The following is a 27,394-nucleotide window of genomic DNA, read 5'->3' on the forward strand; positions in this document are numbered from 1 at the left end:
TTTGCAAGAATTTTATTATTTTTGCATTAATGTTCATAAGGGAAGTTGGTCTGAAGTATTCTTTCTTTGTAGTATCTTTCTGTGGATTAGGTATGAGCATAATTCTGCCTTTAAAGAACAAGTTGGGAAACTTTCATTCTGTTTCTATATTGTAGAATAGTTTTAGAGAGTATTAGTATTACATCTTCTCTAAAAGTCTGATAGAATTCTGCACTAAATGCATCAGGTTCTCAAAAATTTTTTTTTTTGGTTGAGAGGCTTTTGATGACTGTTTTTGTGCTTAGCTGTTATGGGATTGTATAGATCGTTTATCTGGTCCTGACTTAATTTAGGTATCTGGTATCATTTTAGAAAGTTATCTATTTCCTCCAGATTTGTTGAGTATAGTTTTTTGTAGTAGAATATGATGATTTCCTAAATTTCCTCAGTTTCTGTGTTATGTCTTCCCTTTCATTTTTGATTTTGTTAATTTGAATACTCTCTCTGTACCCTCTAGTTATTCTAGCTAAAGGTTTGTTGATCTTGTTGATTTTCTCAAAGAACCAGATCTTGGTTTTGTTGATTCTTTATGTAATCTTTTTGTTTCTACTTGGTTGATTTCTGCTCTGAGTTTGATTATTTCCTGCCCTCGACTCCTCTTGGGTGTATCTCCTTCTTTTTGTTCTAGAGTTTTCAGGTGAGATGTCAAGCTGTTAGTGTATGATTTCTCCAGTTTTATTTTGGAAGCACTTAGAGGTATGAGTTTTACTCTTAAGACTGTTTTCATTTCATCTCATAAGTCTGGGTATATTGTGCTTTCATTTACATTAAATTCTAAAAAAAAATTATTAATTTTTCTTTATTTCTTTCTTGTCCATGTTATCAGTGAGTACAGCATTGTTCAACTTCTATGTGTAAGTATGCTTCTTGTTGTTTTGTTGTTATTAAAGAAAAGCCTTGGTCCATGGTGATCTGATAGGGTGCATGGGAGTATTTCAATCTTCTTTTATCTGTTGAGACCAGCTTTGTGACCAATGATATAGTCAATTTTGGAGAACTTACTGTGAGGTGCTCAAAAGAAGGCATATTCTTTTGTTTTAGGATGAAATGTCCTGTGGATGTCTGTTAATTCTAATTGATCAATAACCCTGCTAGTTTCACTGTGTCTCTGTTCAGTTTCTACTTCCATGATTGGTCCATTGATAAGAGTGGGGTGTTGTAGTCTCCCACTATCATTGTGTGTGGTACAATATATGCTTTAAACTTTAGTAGGGTTTCTTTTATGAATGTGGGTGTCCTTGTATTTGGAGCATAGATCTTCAAGACTGAGAGTTCATCTTGATAGATATTTCCTGTGATGAGTAAAAAGTGTTTTCCTTATCTCTTTTGATAACTTTTGGTTGAAAATCTATTTTATTTGATATTAGAATAGCTACTCCAGCTTGTTTCTTGTGACCATTTTCTTGTAAGGTTTTTTCCCCAGCATTTTACTCTGAGGTAGTGTCTATGTTTGTCTCTGAGATTAATTTCCTGTATGTAGCAAAGTGCTGGATCTTGTTTATGTATCTAGTCTGATGGTCTTTGTCTTTTTATTAAGGAATTGAGTCTATTGATGTATGGAGATTTTAACACATATTGATTGTTGTTTCCTGTTATTTTTGTTGTTCGAGGTAGACTTATGTTTTTGTGTTTTTCTGCTCTTGATTTTCTTACATGATTTTTTTTTTTTGCATTTTTGAGAGGATTTAGTTTCCTTCCTTGTGTTGAATTTTTTTCATCTATTAGCCTTTGTATGGCTTATTTTGTGGACAGATATTGTGTAAATTTAGTTTTGTCCTGGAATATCTTGGTCTCTCCATTTATGATAATTGAGAGCTTTGGTGAATATAGTAAGCTGGGATGACATTTGTCTTCTCTTAGAGTCTGTATGATGTCTGGCCAGGGTCTTCTGGCTTTCATAGTCTTTGTTGTTAAGTCTGGTGTAATTCTGATTTGTCTGCCTTTAAATGTTACATGTCCTTTTTCCCTTACTTCTTTTAGTATTCTTTTTTTGTTTTGAATATTTGGTGTTTTGACTATTATGTATCAGAAGAAATTTCTTTTCTGGTCCAATCTATTTGGAGTTCTGTAGGCTTCTTGTATGCTCATGGTCATCTCATTCTTCAGGGTAGGGAAGTTTTCTTCTATGATTTTCTTGAAGATATTTACTGTGCCTTTTAGTTGATATTCTTTGCCGTCTTCCACACATATTATCTTTAGGTTTGGTCTAATGTTTGTGTCCTGGATTTCCTGGATGTTTTAGATTAGGAGCTTTTTAATTTTTACATTTTCTCTGACTGTTGTATCGATGCTTTCTATGCTGTCTTCTGTGCCTGATATTATCTCTTCTATCTCTTATATGCTGTTGGTGATGCTTGTGTCTATGATTCCTGAACTCTTTTCTAGGTTTTCTGTCTCTACGGTTGTCTCTCTTCATGTTTTATTTATTGTTTCCATTTCTGCTTTTAGATCCTGGATGGGTTTGTTCAGTTCTTTCATCTGTTTGCTTGTGTTTTCCTGTGTTTCTCTAAGGGCTTGTACTTGTTTATCTGTGTTCTCCTATATTTTTTTAAGGGAGTTATTTATTTGCTTTTTAAGGTCCTCTATCACCAACATGAGGCAGGATTTTAAGTCCAAATCTTGTTTTTCTGGTGTGTTAGAATATACAGTTCTTAAAAAACATATTCACATGGTTTTATGTAAAATTTATTTTAATGTCTGAAAAAACAGTACTGACAAAAATGTATAATTTTAAGCAAAAAATGTTTAAAATCTTTAAAAAAATAATAAGCTGTTAGTCTTTTGTGTAGATGGAAATATCTCAAGAAACACTTCTTGTTATGATTAATAATTTGAGTTTTATTTGTAACAGATAAGAGACCAATGTATTTTCCATGTATTTTCATGTTAAAAAAAAAATAAATCTTGTTTTGAAGACAAAAAAAAAAAAAAAAAAGAATATACAGTTCTTGCTGTGGTGGGAGAGCTTGGTTCTCATGTTGCCAGGTTGATTTGGTTTCTGTTTCTTAGAATCGTATGCTTGCCTCTTGCCATCTTTTTATCTTTGATATTAGTTGATCTTGTTGTCTCTAAATGGAGCTTGTCTCTCTTGTTCTCTGAGGGCCATAAGTTCTGGAAGGAGATTGGTCCTGGATGTTCAGCCCTCTGAGGGAAGGCTGTGAGTTCAATGGCAATGGGCCAGCTCTGGATGCAGATGTAGACCTGAAGGGTACACAACCAAGCAGTACCATGATACCTGTCCCCTGAGAGTTCCAGAAGGTCTCTTCCCAGAAAGTCAGTGGAGAGAAAGGGCTCAGGAGGGACAGCATTCCTGTGTCTCCTCTTGGTGCTCAGCTCTCTGTGGGCAGGCCATGAGTCCTGATGGCTGTGTAGTGGCTCTGTCTGTGGTCCTGGGCACAGATGGTGGCTGGGCATGGCTGATCCCAGACTACACTGTGATCCTGCACCCTGAGAGTTCCTGGAGGTCTCTCACCAGTTCGTCAATGGAGAAAGAATATGGGCTCACCTGTGGGCTCAGGATGGAGAGTACTCCTACTTCTCCTCAGGGTGCTCAGTTCTAGGTTAAATTTGTAAATACAGCAAATCTATTAATGAACGAGCCTATAAATTGGTATCTGAGGAGCAAGGAGTGAGTTACTCACCAGCTCCCTCTGCTTACTACTTTCTTCCTCAAGTAGGGTACAGATTAGTAAAAAAGGCCAGTGAAGTTTTAATAACTCTCAGCGAAAAGCTTAACTTTTCTTCTTAATATACATAGATTAATGTTGGCAAGCTTCTTGTTTTTTTATTATAATTTTATTTATCATTGTTATTGTTATTACTGTTTATTTTTCTGTTGGGCTTTTTTGTTTGTTTTATTTTGAACACTGGTTCTGCAGTTTATCCCCAGGACATTATCCAAAGAAAAATTAGAGTTTTGGGACTTGCTCCACATGGGGTATCTACAAAAGCTTACTACCATGCACCTTGGATGATGTTCAATTTTTCCAAAGCCATCTGGAGGCTTTTAAAGTTGTCATTGTTTATAGAGTAGGGATAGAACATCTCAAGTTGCAGAAAAAAGATAGGCATGGAGTTGAAAGTAGCCTACAAGCGTGGGAAGTTTATCACAGACTTCTCCTGCACCTTTTTTGCCAGCCCTTCACTTCCTGATGGTACCACACACATGTCAGCTGCAGCTGTGTGCTCCCTGGAGTGCCAACTACCTGGATTAGTAGAAAACAGCGATTTTTTTTACTAGCATTCGTTCCTTCCCTACAACTCTTATCTTGATAGTTAAACACATACAACAACTATCCTTCCTCTGTATTTCTTACAGTTTCTGAGGTGAAAATGCCAAGCTTATCTCTGAATTAATAACCAGATAATACTTAGTCTTCCAAGTCTGTCTTCCCAAATTGTGGTGCTATTACTATTTTCCCAATGGTGATTTCTCTTGTCTTACATATGTATGCTTTTATTTTCCTTCTCTCCAAGGCACTTTTGCTTTGTTTCAATCCCCTTCCCACTACTATAGAGCTCTAGATTTGAGTGTCTTTTCTCACCTCTCATTTCATGCTTCAGTATCTATCTTCCATACCCGCCTTCTTCTCCCCTGCATCCCTTCTGCCTCTGTCCTAGTACAGATTTTTGGCTTCACTAGCATAGGCACTGAGTCCTTGATTTTCTCCTTTTAAGCTTAACTAATTTTGTTCCCTTAGCAAATGAGTATTTTAGGAAGTTAAATGTAATTTAACTGAAATTTCTTTGCAGAACTCAGAATCAAAGCAGAATTCAAAGAAAAGCCAAGGCAAGTTGACCTCACCAAATTTCTCAAGAACACAAGGATAGGGTAATTTACCATGCAGAACATATCCAAGGACAAATTCTGTTCATGTCATGAAAGCTCCACAGGCATTGCTCAGGAGTAAAGGGTACACTCAGTTCAAACTCATTCCTATTCAGATAATGTGATCTCAATTGGCAGTGGCTAAAATTAGAGGCCTCAGGTTCCTGGAAAGCTTTGACTCTAATTTCTGTCTCCAAGGAATTGGAGAGAACACAACAAAAAGTGTAGCCTCCTGGGACACTCAAAACAATAAAAATAAATGCACAGTCTCTCAGTAATTCTCAAAAATAAGAAGTCTAATAAGCACATTTATGTTTTGAAAACATTTCCTATAGTATAGGTCACCTATAGAAATGTATATAGCCCCACTATAGAATCAAGTATGATTATGAGCCTCGAGTTGTTATAGTAAGATAATCGCAATCCCAAATTCAGGATGCAATTTTCCAAAACAATGTGGCATTATCAGTGATTACTTATCATCTTTCATTCTTCTTGAATGTTATTGGAAATATTTAGGGTTCTTTCTGTCTTCACTGGCTTTATTGAGGTTATTGAACCATGGAATCTGATTAGATTATAAATTGATACCCTTCACTTACATAAAACAGCCATTTATATAAAAAGAACAAAGAAAAGAATTGAGAATATCTTTTCCCTTAGTCCTTAACTGATGTCAACTATTATAACTTAAGTATATACAGTTAAGAGAACTGAAGCTCCGAATATGGTGAGTAAATGGAGAAGGGCAGTCAGGTTTGGGAGTCACTTCATGATTCTGGAAAATACTCTTTGTAGATGAAGGTTTTGACTAACAATGAGGCTCATTCCCTCCCAGCTCTACCTGACTGAGTTATTTTGTGTAGACCCACATAATACTTAATAATATAAAATTTGACCATAGACTTTCAGAACACCAAGAGTTCTAGCTAGGTGCTGTGAAAGCTAAACACATTTTGTATTTCAATCTTTTCGCTCCTAAAAGGTGCCCAGGTGAAAACATTTCCATGCTTAACAAGGCTGAGCAGTCACAAACACTTGGGAGTCCAAGGCCCCAGAAACTCCCCATGAGTTGGGAGACATTTTGTAATTTCATTACATTACTTTGCACTGAGGGCTGAGTTATGTTTTAAAAATGGAATCAAACAAATGAAAATTTGACTAAACGTTACTGGAGTCCTTACTACTTGATTATTATTAAACAGTAAGTTTCTTTGTGGTGGTGAGGGTGAATCAGCTTGTACTTTTTTCCAATTAATATTTATTCATAAACTCATAAACTCAAAATTCAAGTGGGTTTTAAATCTATTCTCTATACATAATAAGAAGAATCATGGACAAACTGCCTTTTCATTAAAAAAAAAGACCCAGAGATTAAAATATAAAGCATTAAATGGTGTACTTTTTATTGGATATTTTATTTATTTACATTTCTCCTTTCTCGGTTCCCCCTCTGGAGACCTCTTATCCCATTGCTCCTCCCAAAACCATGTTCTTAAAAATATTGATGAATGTAACATGCCACAGCTTGCAGAGCTCTGGGTTAACCTGACAACAGTATTAAGGAAATGCAGAAAAGACAGACATGCTGACACATGACCTGAAAAGATGTGCTGTCATGGGCCGTGTAGGGTGATGGAGATGCATCGGCAATGGCCCAGAAACTCCAGAGTGCATGTCCTTGTGTATCAGAACTGAAGAGACAGGTTTATTGTACATACTTGAACAACAACAATAACAACAAAAATAGAGGACAGGATCTTTCATGCTGTAAAGAACAGGAGAAAGAAGTTGTGGTCAAACTGCCAACATCCACACAATGACCAGGAGGTTGCTTTGCTACATCCCCTGAATCTGAAAAGTTTTTTTCATTCTCATGTGTTTGAGGACTTGGAGTCCTCAGTGTGGCCATGCTCATATCAGCAGTATTCTTCAGTCAGGACTCTAGCAGCCTCCCACAATAAAAGAGGCTGTTTCTGCTTCAGTGTCGCAGCTCATGTGTCCTCTGGGTATTGCCGAAGGACAGAAGGTGAACATGGTTTCAGAGCCAAAAGCAATGTTTCTGGCACTTTTTCAAAGCTGTAAACTTAGATATTGGGTATACAGGTACTTTCTTCCAAATCCCTCTGGGACAATGTAAACATCTTCACATTTTGACAAGAGATCAAAAAAAGAACATATTTTAGCCTCACATTGCTTGTAAAAGTAATTGTATTTAACTATATGACAATGAGATTGAGTACTTCTATAAATACTTCAGAAATATCAAGGAAATGTAAAGTTGTTTACATTTGTAACAACTGCTTGAGAGATGAAATACAAACTAAAAATATAAAGTACAGAAATCAAATGTAACATATTCATTGCCTTTCTTGTTACTGTGACCAAATATTACAGGAGCAACATAAGGAAGATATATCAGAGATATCTTCCCATTATGCCCAGGGTGATTCTTCAAAGCAGGGAGTTTGCATCATGAAAGCTAGTGCATGGTTAGTTCAAGTCTTTGTACAGAGAATGGGAACAGAAGCAAAGCTACCTATGACTTCAAAGACATACCCCTGCACACCCACCTCCCCTAGCTAAATCCCACTACCAACTATGCCACCAACCAGAAACCTATTGTTCAAACACAACAGATGATGGAAGAGATTTTATATTTAAATCAAAAGGTTTAGCAATAAATTTTGTTTGGTAAATTATTTTGTTAAGAAAGAATGAATTGATAGTTTACAAAAAGAACTTTGAAGAATAATTCAGCTAACTAGTTATAACACTTTGGCAATAATTTAGAAATGTGATGTAAACACTCTTTGCTGCTTCCTCTTCTTTCTCCTCCCCTCCCTTCCCTTTCCAAAAAGTAATATGGTAAAATAAACTGAGTATGGTTTAGAATTAAACCAGGTAAAATAAAATAAACAGACAAGTGCTTTCTGAAAAATTGCCTTTCAGTAGAAGGATGAGCCTTGGGTTTCTTACTTTTCTGTGTTTTCTGTGTCTCTATTTTCTAGACAGAGCACATATAACTTGTAAGACAAAAGCCAAAAATCAGGGAGAGAATGAACACAGCTTTATCCACAATCTGCTACTCTTTGGCAGTGCACCAAGCTTGGTGAGAGGTAAAATCCTACATAATTCTTGTTCTGGACACCTGTGTGTTTGAAAACCACAATCTGTCTGTCTGTCAGTCTGTCTGATGGCTTTTGGTCTTTCTTTTCCTTTTAAAAAACTTTCTTCTCTCACATATTACATTCCAATTTCAGTTTCCCCTTCCTCCCCTCTACCCAGCCTCACCACACCACCCAGCCTCTCCCCTCCCCTTTCCTCTTCTTCCCCACCTCTCCTCAGAAAAAAGAATAGGCCTGTCAAGGACATCAACCAAAGATGGCACAGCAAGCTGTAATAAGACCAGATCCATACCCTCATACCAAGGCTGGATGAGGCAACCCAAGAGGAAGAATTCTCAACAGAGGAATCCCAAATGAATGTGAATCACTTGAAAGCAATGTTTAACATCCTTAGCCATCAGGGACATGCAGATCAAAACAACTTTGAAATTCTTATACCTGTTAAATCAAAACAAAATGACATCTGGCAAGAATGTGGAGAAACAACAACACTCCTCCACTATTGGTGGGAGTGCAAATTGTACAGCCATTTTGGAAATCAATATGGTAGTTTCTCAAAAAATTGGGAGTCAATCTACCTCAAGACCCAGCCATACAACTCCTAGGCATATACTCAAAGGATGCTCCATCCTACCCCAAGAGCACTTGGTCAACCATGTTCATTGCAGCTTTATTCATAAAACTGGAAACTGGAAACAACCTTCAATCCAAGAATGAACAAAGAAAGTATGTTACATTTACACAATGGAGAATTATCAGCCATTTAAAACAATGACACCACAACATTTGCAGGTAAATAAACAGAACTAGAAAAAAAAATATTCCAAGTGAGATAACCCAGATCCAGAAAGACAAATATGGTATGTGCTCACAAATAAGTGGATTGGCTATGATGGAAAAGATATGCATGTTACAATCTACAGAGCCAGGGAAACTTCAGGTTTCTAGAGAGCATCCTAGGTCATGTTTGGAGTGTGTTCAATATTCTATATATAAAATAATGATCCCAAGATGTTGTTGCAAACTAGTGTGAGAAACTGTTATTGGGCCATGTTAGAGGCACATTGTTGCATTGTATCTATCTTTACCTTCTGGAGCAGAAGGGCTCTTTGAGCTTAGAATTAAAGAGAAAAAATAGATTAGCTAGTGGATAGAAGGCAAACAAGATGACACAGATATTGATACATATAGCTAAGTACTTCTCAAATCTGGCAGCCCATTTCAGTCATCTGGGATGCTGCTCATCAAGGTTCAACTCCTTCTATCAACAATGCCAGCACCAGCTGAGACGATGCATAACACAGATTATCTAGCCAACCCCTAGATCTATGGAAACATAATCCGTCAATCACTGTGATGTTAGGAAGACTTGCATGTCTGTTAAGTTTGTAGGAACCCTTTTTGAGAAACTTTACAGATCGTGTTTCTGAAATTGATACCTTCCATTAACATTTCCCACTTTTGCTTACCCTTTAACTCCTAGATTAGTATATGCATTAAGTTGGGGTTGTTTCTTATTCCTTTGGAGTATTTATACCCATTATAATTACAATGATTGAGAGGTATTGGCAATATGATATAAAGTATTTTTTAACTTTTCACCAAGTTTATAAAAATATACCTCAACTTTCACCCCTTCCATATTATTCCATAGTGTATACACTCTTCCTTATATCTGGAAGAGTCTTCCCCCACCGTTGGCTCAAGTGCTGAGTCATCAGCAAGTCTCAGGTTAAAAGCCATTTCTTCATTTGGGCGTGGTGATTCAAGCCTTTATCTTCAGCACTCAGAAGAGGGAAGCAGGTGGCTCTCTAAGTTCAAGGCCAGTCTGTTCTACACAGTGAGTTGCAGGATAGCCAGAGCTACATGGTAAGACTCAAAAGAAAAACTAATTTAAAGGTATTTTTTAAACAATGTTTTTTAGTATTCAGTTAGGCTCCCTGATAATACTGGTCGTCAGTTTGATACACCTATGAAGTAGGAGCCTCCACTGAAGCAATGTCTCCATCACAATGGCCTATGGGCATTCTCTGGAACACTTTCTTTATTTTATTTTATTTATTTCTGTAGGAGGGGCCAGGATATTATGGGAGGTGCCATCCCTATTCAGATAGACATGGGCTGTGTAAGAAAGGTAGCTAAACATGAGCCTTGGCATTAGCCAATAAGCAACACCATTCATAGTTTTTGTTTCTGCTCCTGCTTGAGTTCCTGCCCTGACTTGGCTCAGGGACAGGCTTTTACCTGGAAGTATAATTGAAACTAAAGTCTTTCCTGCCCAAGTTCATTTCACTCTGTGTTTATCACAGCAATAAAAAGCAAACTACCAGCAGCTCACTATTGGTCTGTGAAACAAATCAGTTATTTTCTGTTGTAAGAGACATGAAGATGCATCTGGACAGTTAACTTCATTAACCATGTCATTAGTCTTTTTCTTTGTAGTTTATTTGTTTTTAGCCATTCAACCAAACACTAAGTTAAAATCTTCTATTACATACCTGTTTTAGGATTTTTGTCAGCCTTGTCTCATTCTCTAACAATGGTCACTCCCAGACATTCTTGTCAGGTAGCCATCTATAAAGCAAGATGGCATGCATCCAAATGCATTTATTAGTGAAAGTGTCATATTTATCATAAATTTGATCTCCAATCAACATAAAAATAAACCCCTGAATTTTAAAATAGCCTCTGTCTTTGTCATAAGACAGTCATGTTTGTCATTCCTACCATTTCTGTTACAGCTCTGCCTCTGGTTTTGTTTATTTTTGTTTTGTTTTTAGCTGTATTTTAACTCGAGCATCTGTGTCTTTTATTTATGAAGCTATAATATTTCCTAATAACTACTACTCTCTATAATTTGGCTAATGCTAAATGTAAAGTTATTATACTAATAATTTTGGAGAGAATGGAAATATTTGAGGAATAGACAGATTAACATAGCACATTGGAAAGATTATGAATAGAGGAAAGAGTATTTGAAGAAAACCAAGGTTAAAACATGGGGCCCAAGATGAAAGTTGTTAAAAAAGCTTAGAAAGCTACAAACAATTGAGAGAGGACTGACATTGGATTGCTAAGTCAACAACTGTCTTGCCTGTGTGTGATTTAAAGTTCTTCCTCCCAGTTTCATCTTGCTTTACACTTGCACACTGCCCATCTCCTCTTTATTCTTCCAGTCTACACACACCCATAAGGTTACTACCACACATTGCTCATCTCTTAATCCTCCAGTCTGCACACCCATAAAGATATTAACACTTGCACTGGGATAATCTGTGCATATACCAACCATTCATTCTCAGTAAAATATCTATGGCATGCTGATCATCAGAGTTAATCCCTAAAGCAGCCTGCACTCCCCACATACTATTCAATCCAAAAACACAGATGCCTGCAGATGCAGGCCTGCATACATGTGCACACTCTGGACTGTGCTTGACAAACTCAAGTATACTTAACACACATCTCCTTTTATGTAGTGTATTCCCAGGTTTACGAAAAACAAAACAAAACAAAATTCAACAAAACAAACAAACAAATCAAAAAATCCTAAACAATTTTAAACATGGAGTTCTTTATTTCTTGTTCATTCATGCTGTAAGAACATAGTCTTGGAAGGGAAACTTTTCTTTAAGATCCAGTGTAACCTTATTTTTTTCTACTAGAACTAAATACTAAAATTCAACTGGCTTTGAGGTGAAAAGAAGCCAGAAGTCCTTCTTTGGGAAGTGCTTCCTTCTCCCATGGTTTTATTATTTTTGAGGGAACTTTCACATTCACTACTTATGCACAGATTTTATCTATGGTTGACATTCTATCCAGTCTTGTGACAAGAATAAGTTTATACCATGGAGGCAACATGGAAGGGGAACCAGATGATTTCAGTGCAGAACCTAATTGTGTCTTTTCTCAGTGAGGGAATTTAAGGATGACACTCAATCCCTTGGAAGTCAGCTTCTTAATTTTCCAACTCTGAAACAGAAGAGTTATCTGCAGGATAGGACTTCCTGAGATAGTTGGTGTGCTCATTTATGATGGGGAGATAAGATATAGTTATTTACTGAAGAGAAAAGAAGCATGTACAGCAGAGTTGGAGTCAGTCTGAGAGGTAGGAATTCTGTCTTACTATTTCCCACTTTGCATGAGCCTAAGCTATAACCTTACCTAGTCTGTGCTCTGTTCTCTCCAATCTGAAAACAAGGAGAATGTAGCCAACCAGCTTCAGATTGTTGTAAGGGATGAAAACCTCATTTACCTAAGGCATTTAGAGATGTCTTATAATGAAGAATATGCATTGTACATTTTAAATATTGGCTCCATTGTTATCATACCAACTGGAAACATGGAAACATTTTTTAGTGAAACATAAGCAGAGCATTATTAAAAGGTGTTTTTTTTTCCTCTGCATTGAGGGAAAGAGTGGTGAGAATGAATATGAATTATTTTAGAGACAGAAATGGACAACACATCCAGTCTAAATCCCTGCCTCCTTTTTTTTATTTAACTCAGCTTGGCTGAGTTCCTTACAGGCTCTTTGTGGCTCTTTGGAAGAGATAAGGTTCCCTCATCGACTTCATAGGTCTCAAAGGCTTTTCTCCTCCTGTTTTCTTTTAGCTATAAAAAGAAATCACACACACACACACACACACACACACACACACACACACACTTACTCACATATACACACACACTCACTCACATACATACATACACACACACAATTCTCTTTCTCCCACTCTCTCACACATACTCTCTCACACACTTACACACACTCACAAACACTCTCACATACATATTCACACACACACACACACACACACACACACACACACTCATACACATACACTCATTGTATACATACATATACACAAAATGTTGCAAATGGATTTAAATGGTGTGGTGATAGTTTATTTAATTTTCTCTGATATTTTTTCATATTTGAAGCCTAATACAGTGAAATTTTCAAATGAAGTCATTTTATAGTCACATGTGACAAAAAGAACCTATTTTATCTTTGAGAAATATGACCATGGAAACATGTTGCAGTTCAGAAAACATCCTTCCTTATTGGTGCAGCTGATACAGCCAAGCAACAAACTAGTCTTTCACAAAGAAGGGGTAACAGACATAAATGTCCTAAATGCTTAGAATAGATGGAACATTTGTACAAATAAATGCATTAGCCACAGGGAACACCTTCACAGACCACAACTAAAGTCGATCAGTAGATACACTTGAGGGTACGTGCCTGTCATCCCAGCAGGCAGAAGGATTCTCAGCTACATACTGGTTCTAGAGTAGTTAATGAATTAATATAAATAATAAACAAGCAAAATTCTTTACTTTAACCTGTGGCATCTACTTCTATCTGGTCCTTCCCCCACCTTTTGAAAAACTGTTTTCTCTCTAAAATGCCCAAGAGATTGAATCCTCTCCTCCATAATTCTAAAATTATAATCATATGTTTGATGCTAAATGCAGGTTAAATCTCTTCTTCCAAATTGAATTAGTTCTCAAAGGCAATTCCAAATTAGTGATAACCATATGTTCACATCTCAGCAACAGGCACTCAAACAAAGCTATTTATAGGTTGTTACTTATGCAATAACCAGTGAGTATATTTGGGATGGGGGTGGGGCTTCTAGACTAGTAAGCATGACATTAGACATAATTCTCGGACAAATTATATCACTAACACCTGCAGATCATATATAAAAACACCTAGACAGAAGCCAGAGAGGGGCCTTGGAGTACAGCCAAACTCTAGTCTCTGAGGCCACATTTAGCACAAGTGAAGCAGCACCAACCTGAGTTTGCACATGATGGATAAGCCCTGTGAGGCACTGCCAGATCATTCCTCATCACTGTTGTTTGCAGGTGCCTCTTGGTGTAGAAATGGGGGATGGGGAGAGAGGATATATGTCCAAGTCGTTTGAAAGCTATTAATACCTCTGCTTATTAAACTCTTGTAATTCTTCCCTGCATGTTATAATGTATTCCCAAGTAGTCTATCCACTTCTTTATACACGAGGAACCCCCTGTGAAAAAGCAAAGCCACAAATAACCAGCCAAGATGAAGAAGCTAAACTAGGAGTTATCACAAGAAGAGAGCTTGTATCAAGTTGTCACAAAAGCAGCCAGTACAGACAGCAATCCCAAACAATTTTTAAATTAAATTTGTTTATTCAATTTATTACCCAATAACATCCCTTCCTCTCCTCCCAGTACCCCTCACCCAAGTCCTCCACCCATTCCACCTTCCCCTTTTCTTCAAAGGGCCCCTCTGGGTGTCAACTGTTCCCCTTCTTGCTCATCCCCTGTCTGCAGGACGAGGCCAGACAAGGCTATCCATCCAGGCAGGCAGGGAAGAGGCTCAGCCCTGCTCCAGTTGCTTGAAGGACCCACATGAAGACCAAGCTGCTTATCTGCGACATATGCACAATGGCCTTGGTCCAACGTGTACTTGCTCTTTGGTTGGTGAATCCATCCCTGGGTTTCCAAAAGGATCCAGGTCAGTTGACACTGTTAGTCTTCCTCTGGAATCCCTGTCTTATTTCTGACCCTCAGTCTTCCTCCCAACTCTTTCATAAGACTCCCAAGCTGCATCTACTGTTTGGGAGTGAGTCTGTGCATCTCTTTCCATTTGCTACTGGGTGGGGCTCCCACCCCAAATCCATGAGCTCGGTCATTTGTTCGAGAGTGCACAAACACACACACACACACACACACACACACACACACACACACACACGTATACATACTGCCATTTTTATTCTCTACCCTGCTCTCCCTACATCTGATCCCACCCCCTGTCACTGCTTACCTCCTCACCCCCTCTTCTACACGGCTCCCTCCTTCCAACAACCTCAAATAGATAGCTATTTTGACTCAACCATCTTCCTTTGGGTCCACTCAGAATGATAATTTCTAGTTTCATCCATTTGCCTGTGGAGCCCATGATGTTCTTGTTTTTAGTGGCTGAGTTTCTAGTCTCTGGCTGCTATGGCTAAAGCTGCTATGAGCATAGTTGAGCAAGTAAGTGTTCATGTGGTAGTATGAAGCATCTTCTGGGTATATATCTAAGAGTGGTATAGCTGGGTCTTGAGTTGTCATTATCCCTAGTCTTCTGAGAAACCACCAAATTGATTTTCAGAGTGTTTGTACAAGTTTGCACTCCCACCAGCAATGAAGGAGTTGTTCTCCTTGCCCCACAGCCTCGCTAGCATGTGCTGTCCTTTGAGTTTTTTATCTTAGCCATTAAGATTGGTATAAAGTGGAATCTCAGAGTCATTTGACTTGTGTTTCCCTGATGACTAACTATATTGAACATTTCTTTAGGTGCTTCTTGGCCAATCGTGATTCCTCTGTTGAGAATTCTCTGTTTAGCTCTATTCCCATTTTTTTAAATTAGATTAATTGAATTGTTGGTGTTTAACTTCTTAAGTTCTTCATATACTTTGGATATTCTCTCTCTCTCCTTCTCATGTGTAGGGTTAGTTAATATCTTTTTCCAGTCATTTAGCTGTTGATTTGTCCTATTGACAGTTGCCTTTGTTTTACAGAAGCTTTTCAGTTTCATGAGGTCCGATTTAATAATTCTTGACCTTATTGCTTAGGCCATTGGTTTTTTGTTCAAGAAGTTGTCTCCCATACTGACAAGTTCAAGGCTATTCCCCACTTTATGTTTTACTACATTAAGTGTGTCTGGTTTTACATTAAGGTCTTTGGTCCATTTGGACTCGAGTTTAGTGAAGGGTGATAGATCTGGATCTATTTGCATTCTTCTACATACAAACTCCTACGTAGCCCAACATCATTTGTTGAAGATGTTCTTTCTCTTTTCCCTTGCATGATTTTGGCTTCTTTGTCAAAAATCAAGTGTCCATAGGTCTGTGGGTTTGCTTCAGGGTCTTTGATTCAAAAAACTATCCCAGCATCCGTGAGATAGAACCTACTTGATCATGATAGATGATATCTTTGCTAGCTTCTTGGATTCAGTTTGAGAGTATTTTACTGATAATTTTTGCATCAATGTTCATAAAGGAAATTGGTCTGAAGTTCTCTTTGTTGAGTCTTTGTGAGGGTTAATTATCAGGGTGACTGTGGCCTCATAGAATAAGTATGGCAGTACTCCTTTTGTTTCTATTTTATGGGATCATGTGAAAAGTATTGGCAATAACTCTTCATTGATAGTCTGGTAGAATTCTGTACTAAAATGATCTGGCCCAGGGTTTTTTCTTTTTTTTTGGGGGGGGGGGTGTTGGAGACTTTAATGACTGCTTCTATTTCCTTACGGGTTATATGACTATTCAGATAGCTTACCTCATCTTGATTTAATTTTGGTAATTGGTATCCATTTCATTTTGATTTTCTAACTGTGAAATGCAGGCTTTTGAGTAAGATCTAATGATTCTTTATATTACTTCAGTGTCCATTGTTATGTCTTTTTATTTCTAAATTTGATAATTTGGGTACTTTTTCTCTGCCTTTAAGTTAGTTTGGCTAAGGGTTTGTCTATCTTATTAATTTTTTCAAAGAACCAGCTCTTAGTTTTTTTGTTTGTTTTGTTTTTTGTTTTTTTTGTCATTGTGTCAAACAAGTTTGTGTGTGGTATGTATTCATTATCATTGAATTATAAAAAGTCTTTATTTTCCTTCTTTTTTAACTTTATTTTAAAAAACAAAAATAAATGTACAGATTTTTAAGCATTTTTTGCATAAAAGTATACAAATACATTTTTATAAGGTTGTAATTAAGTATTTGTGGGTACATATCATACACGTATATATATATATATATATATATATATATATATATATATATATATATATGTATGTGTGTATATATATATATATATATAACAATAATATAGGAAAAGAGGTTATTAATTTGAGGAGGTAGGAGAGAAACTGGAAGGGGCTGTAGGAAGGAAAGGGGGATGTGATATGGTTCTATTTTAATTAAAATTTTTTCTTTTTTTTCTTTTTTTCTTGATCTTCACAAAGTCTGTGGGTTGTTTCTGGGGTGTTCAGAGATTTCTGGGGTTACTATCCCGTTATCAGTGACTGCATATTATGTCTGTTCTTTTGTGACTGGGTTATCTCACTCAGGGTGATATTCTCTAGATACATCCATTTTCTTAAGAATTTCGTTAGGCCATTGTTTCTGATAGCTGAGTAGTACTTCATTGTGTAAATGTACCACAACCTGATATCCAGAGTGGTTGTATCAGTTTACAACCCCACCAGCAGTAGAGAAGTGTTCCTCTTTCTCCACATCCTCGCCAGCATCTATTGTCATCTGAGTTTTGGATCTTGGCCAATCTGACTGGTGTGAGGTGGCATCTCTGGGTTGTTTTGATTTGCATTTCCCTGATGGCTAATGATGTTGAGCACTTCCTTAGATACTTCTCAGAAATTCAATATTCCTCAATTGAGAAATTTTGGTTTAAGTCTGTACCCCATTTTTTAATAGGGTTGTTTGATTCTCTGGTATCTCGGTTTTTGAGTTCTTGTATACCTTGGATATTAGGCCTCTATCTGATATGGGGTTGGTAAAGATCTTTTCCTACTCTGTTGGCTGCCATTTTGTATTCTTGACAGTGTCCTAAGCCTTACAGAAACTTTGCAATCTCATTTAGTCCCATTTGTTGATATTTGACCTTTGAGCACTAGCCATTGGTGTTCTGTTTAGGAAATTTTCTCCTGTGCATATGTGTTCTAAGGTTTTCCATATTTTCTCATCTAATATTTTCAGTGTATCTGGTTTAATGTGGAGATCTTTGATCCACTTGCACTTAAGCTTTGTACAAGGAGATAAGAAAGGGTCTATTTTCATTCTTTTGCACGCTGAGTGCCAGTTGGACCAACACCATTTGTTGAATAGGCTGTCCTTTTTCCATTGAATGTTTACAGCTCCTTTGTCAAAAATTCAGTGACCACATATGTGAGGGCTCATTTCTAGATCTTCTATTCTATTCCATTGATCCACATGCCTATCTCTGTACCAGTACCATGCAGTTTTCAGCACAATTGCCTTGTAATATAGCTTGAGGTCAGGGATAGTGATTCCTACAGATATTTTCTTGTTGTTGAGGATGGATTTCGCTATTCTAGGTCTTTTGTTATTCCATATGAAAATGCACATTGGTCTTTCCAACTCTATAAAAAATTGGGTTTGAATTTCGATGGGGATTGCATTTGAATCTGTAGATGGCTTTTGGTAATATGGCCAATTTTACAATGTTGATATTTCCAATCCATGAGCATAGGAGATCTTTCAATTTTCTGAGAACTTCCTCAATTTCCTTCATTAGAGGTTTGAAGTTCTTGTCATACAGGTCAGTAGCCTTCCTATATTCAAAGGACAAACATGTGGAGAAAGAAATTAGGGAAAAGATAAACTTCACAATAGTCGCAAAAACTATGAAATACGTTGGTGTGACTCTAACTAAGCAAGTGAAGGACCAGCTCTTAGTTTTGTTGTTGATTTTTTGTATTGTTCTCTTTGTTTCTAATTGTTTAGTTTCAGCCATGACTTTGATTATTTCCTGCCATCTACTCTTCCTAGGTGTGTTTGCTTCTTTTTCTATAGCCCTCAAATTTACTTTTAATTTTTTAGTGTGAGAACACTCCAATTTCTTTATGAAGGCATTTAGTGTTATGAACTTTCTCTTAACATTGCTTTCATAGTGTCCCATAAGTTTGGGTATGGTGTGCCCTCATTTTAATTGAATTTTAGAAAGTATTTTATTTCTTCTATGACCCAGTGTTTGTTCAGTAGAGAGTTGTTCAATTTCCCTGAATATGTAAATTTTTGTTGTTGAAGTCTAGCTTTAATTCATGGTGATATGATAAAATGCATAATATTATTTCAATCTTCTAGTATCTGTTGGGGTTTGCTTTGTGAACAATTACATGCTCAATTTTAGAGAATGTTTTGTGAGGTGCTGAGAAGGTATATTCTTTTGTTTAGGTAAAATATTGTATAGATATCTCTTAGGTCTGTTAGAATTATAACCTGTGTTAGTTTTGTTATTTTCTGTTTAATTTATGCCTTGATGATCTGTCCATTATTGAGAGTGTTGTAATTTAAACTTTACTAATGTTTCCTTTAAAAATATAGGTACCCTTAAATTTTGTAGCATAGATGTTCAGAAGTGAGATATCATCTTTATGGATTTTTTTTGTTTGTTTGATGAACATGAACTGTCCTTCCCTCTTTTGAATACTTTTGCTTAGAAGTCTATTTTATTAGCTGTTAGAATAGTTACTCCAGCTTGTTTCTTGGGTCCATTTGCTTGGAAAACCTTTTTCTAACCCTTTATACCAAGATAACGACTATCTTTGTTGTTGAGATATGTTTCCTATATATAGCAGAATGATTGGTTCTGTTTATGTATCCAGCTTGGAGATCCACAAGGCTCTTCTGCATCAAGAAGAAGGGCAGAACTATAGAATGAGGTTCAGAGAACCATGAGAACCACTCATTTTTGCAGGCTCTCCCAGGTGTACCAGATGGAAAAGCAGAGGAACCAACTAAGAATGGTGGGGTCTGGTTGAGGCACAGCCAAATGAGGAGGGTTCCTTAACTTCCATTGTCTGGCCACAGCCTCCCACCACCACCTACTGCCATCAGGATCATCCAGGTGTATGAGGGAAGGACGAGGAGAGGTAGGAGCTTCAATTTGAATATAAAGTGAAAAAATAAATTAATTAATGGAAAAAGTATATGTCTATGATATATCATAGATGCATATGATATTCAAATCACACCAGTAAGTCATTTCTTTTTGTGACTATTATATGAATAAATATAATGAAATTATTTATTTATCCACCATTTGATAAAAAATTTGTTGTTTTGCTTTTTAGCTATTATGTATAATTTTTCTATCATCAGTTACACACAGGATTTGCACAGAAATGTTTGATTTTTGTTAAAGCTTCATTACCTGGAACTTAAGATGTTGAGATATATGGTATTCTAAGAACTGCTGAACTGTGTTTATCAACTTTTCTACCAGATATATGTGAGGCTTTCACTTTCCACATTAACTTCACTTGCTTAGTTAGTTAGAGTCACACCAAGAAATTTCATATTGTTAGTGACTACTGAGAAGGGTACCTTTTCTCTAATTTTTTTCTCTTCATGTTTGTACTTTGAGTAGAGGAAGGCTACTGATTTCAGTTAATTTTATATCCAGCCACTTTGCTGAACTTGTTCATCAGCTGTAGAAGTTCTCTAGTAGGATTTTTGGGGTCACTTACATACACTGTCATGTCATCTAAAAACAGTGATATTTTTACTTTTTCCTTTCCAATTTGTACCCCCTTTGATTTCCTTTTGCTGTCAAATTGCTTTGGCCAGGACTTCTAGGACTATGTTGAATAGGTATGAGGAGAGTGGGCAGCCTTGTCTAGACCCTGATTTTAGTGAGATTGCTTCAACTCTCCCATTGTTAAGTTTGATGTTGGCTATTGGTTTGCTGTATATTGCTTTTCTTACGTTTAGGAATGGGCCTTGGATTCCTGTTCTTTCCAAGACTTTTAACTTGAAGGTGGGTTGAACTTATCAAATGCTTTCTCAGTATCTAGTGAGATGACCATGTAGTTTTTTTTTCTTTCAGTTTGTTCATATGGTGGATTACATTGATGGATTTCTGTATATTAGATCATCCTTGCATCCCAAGGATGAAGCCTACTTGATCATGGTGAATGATCATTTTGATGTGTTCTTGGATTTGGTTTGCAAGGATTTTGTTGAGTATTTTTGCATCAATGTTAATGAGTGAGATTGGTCTGAAATTCTCTTTCCTTGTAGGGTATTTGTGTGGTTTAGAAAAGAGGGTTATTGTTGTCTCCAAAAATGAGTTAGTTAGTGTTCCATCTGACTCCATTTTGTGGAAAAGTTTGGAGAGTATTGGTATTAGGTTGTCAATAAATGTCTGATAAAATTCTGCACCGAACCCATCTGGACCTGGGCTTTTTTTGGTTGGAAGGCTTGTGATGACTGCTTCTATTTCTATAGGTGTTATGGGGTTATTTAGATGGTTTATGTGGTCCTGGTTTAACTTTAGTATCTGGTATATATCTAGGAATTCTTCCATTTCTTCCAGATTTTCCAGCTTTGTTGAGAATAGGCTTTTATAGTAGGATCTGATGATTTCTTGAATTTCCTCAGTTTCAGTTGTTATGCTTCAACTTTCTTATCTGATTTTGTTAATTTGGATACTCTCTCTTTGCCCTCTGTTTAGACTGGCTAAGGATTTATCAATCTTGTTATTTTTCTCAAAGAACTAGCTCTTAGTTTTGTTGATTCTTTGAATGGTTCTTTTTGTTTCTAATTGGCCAATTTCTGCTCTGAGTTTGATTATTTCTTGCTGTCTACTCCTCTTGTGTGTATCTACTTCCTTTTTTTCTAGAACTTTCAAATGTGCTGTCAAGTTGCTAATGTACGCTGTCTCTAGGTTTTTTTTTGGAAGCACTCAGAACTATGAATTTTTCCTCTCAGTACTGCTTTCATTGCAACCTGTAGGTTTGGGTATGTTGTGTTTTTGTTTTTATTAAATTTTATTAAAGCCTTAATCTCCTTATTTCTTCTTTGACCATGCTATAGTTTAATAGAACATTATATAGCTTCCATGTGTATATGGGATTTTTGTTGTCTTTGTCGTTATTAAAGACCAGTCTTAGACCATGATAATGTGATAGGATCCATAGGAGTATTTCAATTTTCTTATATCTATTGAGGCTCTTTTGTGACCAATTATATGGTCAATTTTGGAGAAGGAGCTGTAAGGTGCTGATAAGAAGGTGTATTCTTCTGTTTTACAATGATATGTTCTGTTGATGTCTATTAAGTCCAATTGGTTTATAACCTTTGCTAGTTTCACCGTATCCTTGTTCAGTTTCTTTTTCCATGATCTGTCTGTCCATTGATGAGAGTGGGGTGTCTGGGTCTCCGACCATAATTGTGTGGGGTGCAATGTATTTTTTGAGCTTTAGTATGGTTTCTTTTAAGAATATAGGTACTCTTGTATTTGGATCATATAGGTTAAGGACTGATAGTTCCTCCTAACAAATTTTCCCTGTAATAAGTAAAAAGTGTCCTTCCTTATCTTTTTTAATAACTTTTGGTTGAAAATCTACTTTATTTATATTATAATGACCACTCCAGCTTTCTTCTTGGGGCAGTTTGTGATTCTGATTGGTTTGCCTTTACATGTTACATGACCATTTTCCCTTAATGCTTTTAGTGTTGTTTCTTTGCTTTGGGCACTTAGCATTTTGACTATTATTTGTCAGGAGGAATTTCTTTTCTGGTCCACTCTATTTCAAGTTCTGTAGGCTTCTTTCATGCTCATAGTCATCTCATTCTTAAGGGTAGGGAAGTTTTCTTCTACGATTTTGTTGAAGATACTTATTGTGACCCTTAGTTGATATTCTTCACCCTCTTCTATTCCTATTATCCTTAGGATTTTCTTCTCATTGTGTCCTGGATCTCCTGGTCATTTTGGGTTAAGAGCTTTATGGCTTTTGCATCTACTCTGTCTGTTTTGTCAATGTTTTTAATGTTGTCTTTGGCCCCCGAGATTCTCTCTTCCATCTCTTGTAGTCTGTTGGAGATGCTTGCATCTGTGACTCATGCTTGTTTTTTTTTAGGTTTTCTACCTCCAGAGTTGTCTCTTTTAGTGTTTTCTTTATTGTTTCCATTTCCATTTTAAATTCCTTCTTCCATTCCGTCATCTCTTTGGTTCTTTTATACTCTAGTTCTTTGATTTCTTTGAGTGTTTTTCTTGTTTCCTTTTTAAAAGCTTCTATTTCTTTATGCTTTTTTTCTTGTTCTTGTTTAAGGATCTCTATCATCATCTTGAGGTATGATTTCGGGTCTGAGTCTTCTTTTTCTGGAGTGTTTGGCGTTCTGCTGTTTGCTGTGAGGGGAGAGCTGGGTTCTCATGTTGCCAGGTTGTCTTGGTTTCCCTGGGGTAAGTTCTATCTCTTTCCTCTTGCCATCTTGTTGTTTGTGATTCTATGTGGTCTTGTTATCAGTGAATGGTTTCTGTCTCTTCTGTGTAGCTGGCTTGTGTCCCTAGATCTCTGCTGTTCCTAGTGACAGATGGCCTGTGCTTTTGTTCTGCACGCGCGCGCCCTCATAGTGGAAACTGAGTCCCTATGGCAGAGTTTCTGCTCCCCTGAAACAATCATTGGGGGGGCACATTTTCCAGTCACTTGGCCAAGACCTCTCTGTGCCCCAGCTATTCACAGAGCAGTGTCACCAGGCCTGTGTCCCTGGATCTCCAATGTTCCTCATGGCAGAAGATCTGAGTGCCTTTTATGCATGCAGGAGCCTGCTGGGTGGAAACTGAGACACGTTGATAGAGTTCCTGGTCCCCTTTACCAATCGGGGGCATGTGGCACACTTTCCGGGTGCTCTGCCCAGACCTCTCTGTGCCCTGGCTACTCGCAGCACAGTCTCACCAGGCCTGTGTCCTAGTTTTCTAGACTATTTTAGTAACTCATATAATGTAGATTTTATTATACCTATGATTTAGCTAAGTCTCTCCTTGTAACAGAAAGATGTTTACAAAACTGAAGAACTTTGAAATGCCAAATAGTGAGACTCAACATGTTATACAGTTAAAATCTATATTTGATGCAGAAACTGGGATAGCTGGGCCATTGCTTGCTTGGGTCTCTTCTTTGTCTGCCTCCCTCACCCCCAATTTAATCTCCACAAGAGCCACAACTCCCGGTCTTGATGTTTAGACAGGCGCAATAAGAGAAAGACTGGGGCAGAGAAAGACTTTGGATAGAATTCATCCCAACTCCTCATGCATATAGGACTCTCATGATGGCCCAGCTAGTTTCATACCATGTGTGACTGTTAACAGTGTGTTGATTTTCACAACTTAGATTTTCAATATATTTTGGGATGATAATCACTAATCTGTAACTTCTGTCTTACAGAATTTTTTAATGCCAACCATGTGAGGAATAAAATAACAAAGCACTGCCTGTATTTTAAGAAGTGTGTGTCTTTGTGTCTGTGTGCTAGAGTATGTGTGTCTGTTCTTGCTTGCATATATGTCTATATGTTTGTGTCTCTGTGTGTCTATGTATGTCTGTGTGTGTATATGTGTATCTGTGTGTTCAACATAGAGCTAGAATATATAAAATATTTATAGTATAGTTACACTATATATAATATACTACACTAATAGCTATATTTTATGTCATGTATATTTATCATTAAGAATTGGGCCACTCTATAGAGTTAAAAGAAACTGGGCCAGTTTAGCAACCAAGAAAACAGTGAACAGTTATAGGTTGAAAGGAAAAATGCTGTTTCTTCTCCACTAACTCAAACAAAGATAAACTGGTTTTTAACAGAACAGAATGCAAGACTTAATACCACAATTACCTAACTCCTCTTATGAAAATTAACTGTGCAAAGAAAATGAATCACCTGTTCTCTGGAAAAGGCTCTAAGACTCACTTCTGGCATTTGGAACAGCTCAGGTTTCCATGGGTTTTTAAATAGCACCAAGAAGGACTAAGCAGTTTCTTCCCAGCATTTTCTGTATAGCGGTATAAATTTATGCTGGTGTAGGGTGTGCCACAGGCACTCTGAATGTGAACTCAGAATCTTTCTCTTATTTAAATATCTCATCAGGTTTGAGGAGAAAACTGTTATTTTAGCATTAGTCATAACTGTGACATTCTCTCAGGTCCCACTGGAACATTGAAAAAAGCAGGTGGCAGGTGTGCAGTGAGATTCCAACAGCTAGCTATACCTTACTTTGTTTTGTAAATTATCCCCAACATCACACATAAGTATAGGAACACTCTTTCTCATTGCTTTCTACCCCAGTGCTCTTCACATCGATCACTGTGCAGTTTTGTGGCTTTTTAATCTCTCCTTTTCAGGTGTCCTGAAATTGTGGGTTGTTCTTGTCCCTAGTTATCATTGTGTTCACACAGCCATCTTCACAGTAGAATCATGACATGTGTGCAACAATTCAAGGAAAAAGGAAAAGAGGGAGGAGGGTGTTACATTGTTTATTCCCATTTCAGTTCAAGTTTGACTAAATGAAGAAACAGGAAGAAGTAAGTCATTGTTGTTAAATGTCAGTTTTCTTGTAGGTATAAAGAACTTTGCAGTAATGCCTCTAAAATATTAATTTTCCATTCCATAGAACTCTACATAAAATCTAAACTAATGGTTGCTTTAAAGTAAAACAAAAATGAGTTCAACCAAAAAAAAATCTTTCTACATTTTCAAAAATAAAACAATTAGTGTTCAACTTCTATTAGGAGGCACAGGTTTTATATTCAAGATTCATGCTGTGAGATTAATGTCCTATCAGGAGACTTCATTTAATTCCCACCTGTAGCTCTTTATTATTTTTCATGTGCAATGTATATTCAGATAACATATATTCCCCTAACTTGTCATGGCAGCCTGCATTTGCTCATTAGTTTGTCCAGGTTGACTTAAAGCATAGCCAGATAGTATCTTGTAAATGGAGCAATTGCACTGAGATATTGTAAAGAAAAATGTCCCATTAAATGTTTACAGCTCTTTATATAAACTGTTTGCTGATTTCTTCTACAAGACCTTATGATGGGAAGAATAATTTCTTTCCTATATAGAACAAATCAAATAAATATACATTGCCAATACACAGATACTCAGTCCCATCATCCAGTAGTCAACACTCTGTGGAATTTATACTTATTATAATGTCATTTGGAAAAGCAAATTCAAGCTGTTTTGAGCTGACAATTATCCCAATTTTAAGTTGATTCATGAATGGGCTGCACCATAGTTTCTGTGAACATTTGATCATGTAAATGTTCCTCCCAAAGGCTGTGTGCATGACAAGGCTCACAGGAAGGAAGGGGGTGGCTGGGGCCAGACAACATTGCACAGCAAATGTGGTGACTGAAGAGAACAAACAACTTTGTCTGAGACCCAGACCCCTGGCAGCTCCCAAGGGAGCTTCTGTCATTGGTGGCAAAACAACGTTTGGGGTTTTATTTTTCATTGTCTTTTTTTTGAAAGGGGGTGAGTACAAGCATTTTCCACATTGGCTCCTTTGTGTAACTGGCAGTCTGTTAGCACACATTTTCAGACTCCTTCCAGAAGGAAAACTAAATAGAAATGTGGCTGCATGCTAATTACCCCAAACCATGATGCACCAGATGGCCCTCAAGGTCTGTTTCAGTTTCATAGGTAAATAATGCTTCCTGGCCTTTTTGTCCCCTCTGTAAACCAGATTCTTACACACACACACACACACACACACACACACACACACACACACACACACCCCAAAAAATTATTGCAAATGCAGAAAGCAAACAGGAAATAGGAAAGTAAACAGGAAACTAGAAAGCCACATTTTATAAGAGCAGGCCATAAGGAAAAGAAGTAAACAGTTTTCCTTTCCTGCTAAATCTTGTATCCAGAATTATCTTATCCAGAAAAAGTAAAAAAAAAAAAAAATATAATGATAATGTATGAGTTGGGCCTTCTGCCAAAATGTAAACCACAGGGGGGTTATTTTTACAAAGATGTATGATGTTTGGGCCTGTGTATCTCTCTGAGAGAGGTGTGTTAATTTTAATTTTAAGACTGCTTTAACTTGATTATGAAATGAGTTTTCTTTTATAATGTTAGGGAGATTTTAAAACTCATCCAGTCAGTAAATGCAGTCCTGGTCAGTTTCAAAAAATAATCCAAAACTTACACTTTTCAAGTTTAGTTCTGCTAAGCTGCATATACATGTTGAATTCAGCAAGACATTCCCCTACAACACCTGGCCTTGATACTCACCGCAGTGAAGAATATTAACATCAATGATGTATATGCAACCTGGAAGGCATGGCCAGCCGTCCCCTGAGATTCTGGCTTTGGGCATCCCATGTCTTGCAGCTCCCTTCTCTTTTTCCTTACCAAGTAGGTCACTGGAATTGCAATCCCTAGTCTAAAGGAGAGATAAGAGAGATATGGGGAAAAAAACAGAAATGATGTACAAATACTTAGGATTTATGCTCCAAAAACTTCAAGTCATTAGAGAATTTGGAGCCTCAGAATATTGACAAACAACTTGGACAAGCTGTCAAGAGAACATGGATTCTCTACCAGAAAAAAGGAGTCTTGCATTCTGACTTGACCTTTCCAGAAATATCAGACAAGATGGAACCAGACAAAAATGAATCATGGCTTCCCCCCAATACTGGGGATGATGGATTATTACAACTAGAACAAAAGATGACCTCATTCCTTGTGTATCTGAGAACAAATGTACTTTTTATTTACTATTTGTTTACTTAATCATTTAGACTTATAGTGCTGGAAAGTAAACCCAAGACCTCTTGTAGACTAGGCAAGT

This window comes from Micromys minutus, assembly GCF_963924665.1.
Source record: "Micromys minutus genome assembly, chromosome: 20".
Lineage (NCBI taxonomy): Eukaryota > Metazoa > Chordata > Mammalia > Rodentia > Muridae > Micromys > Micromys minutus.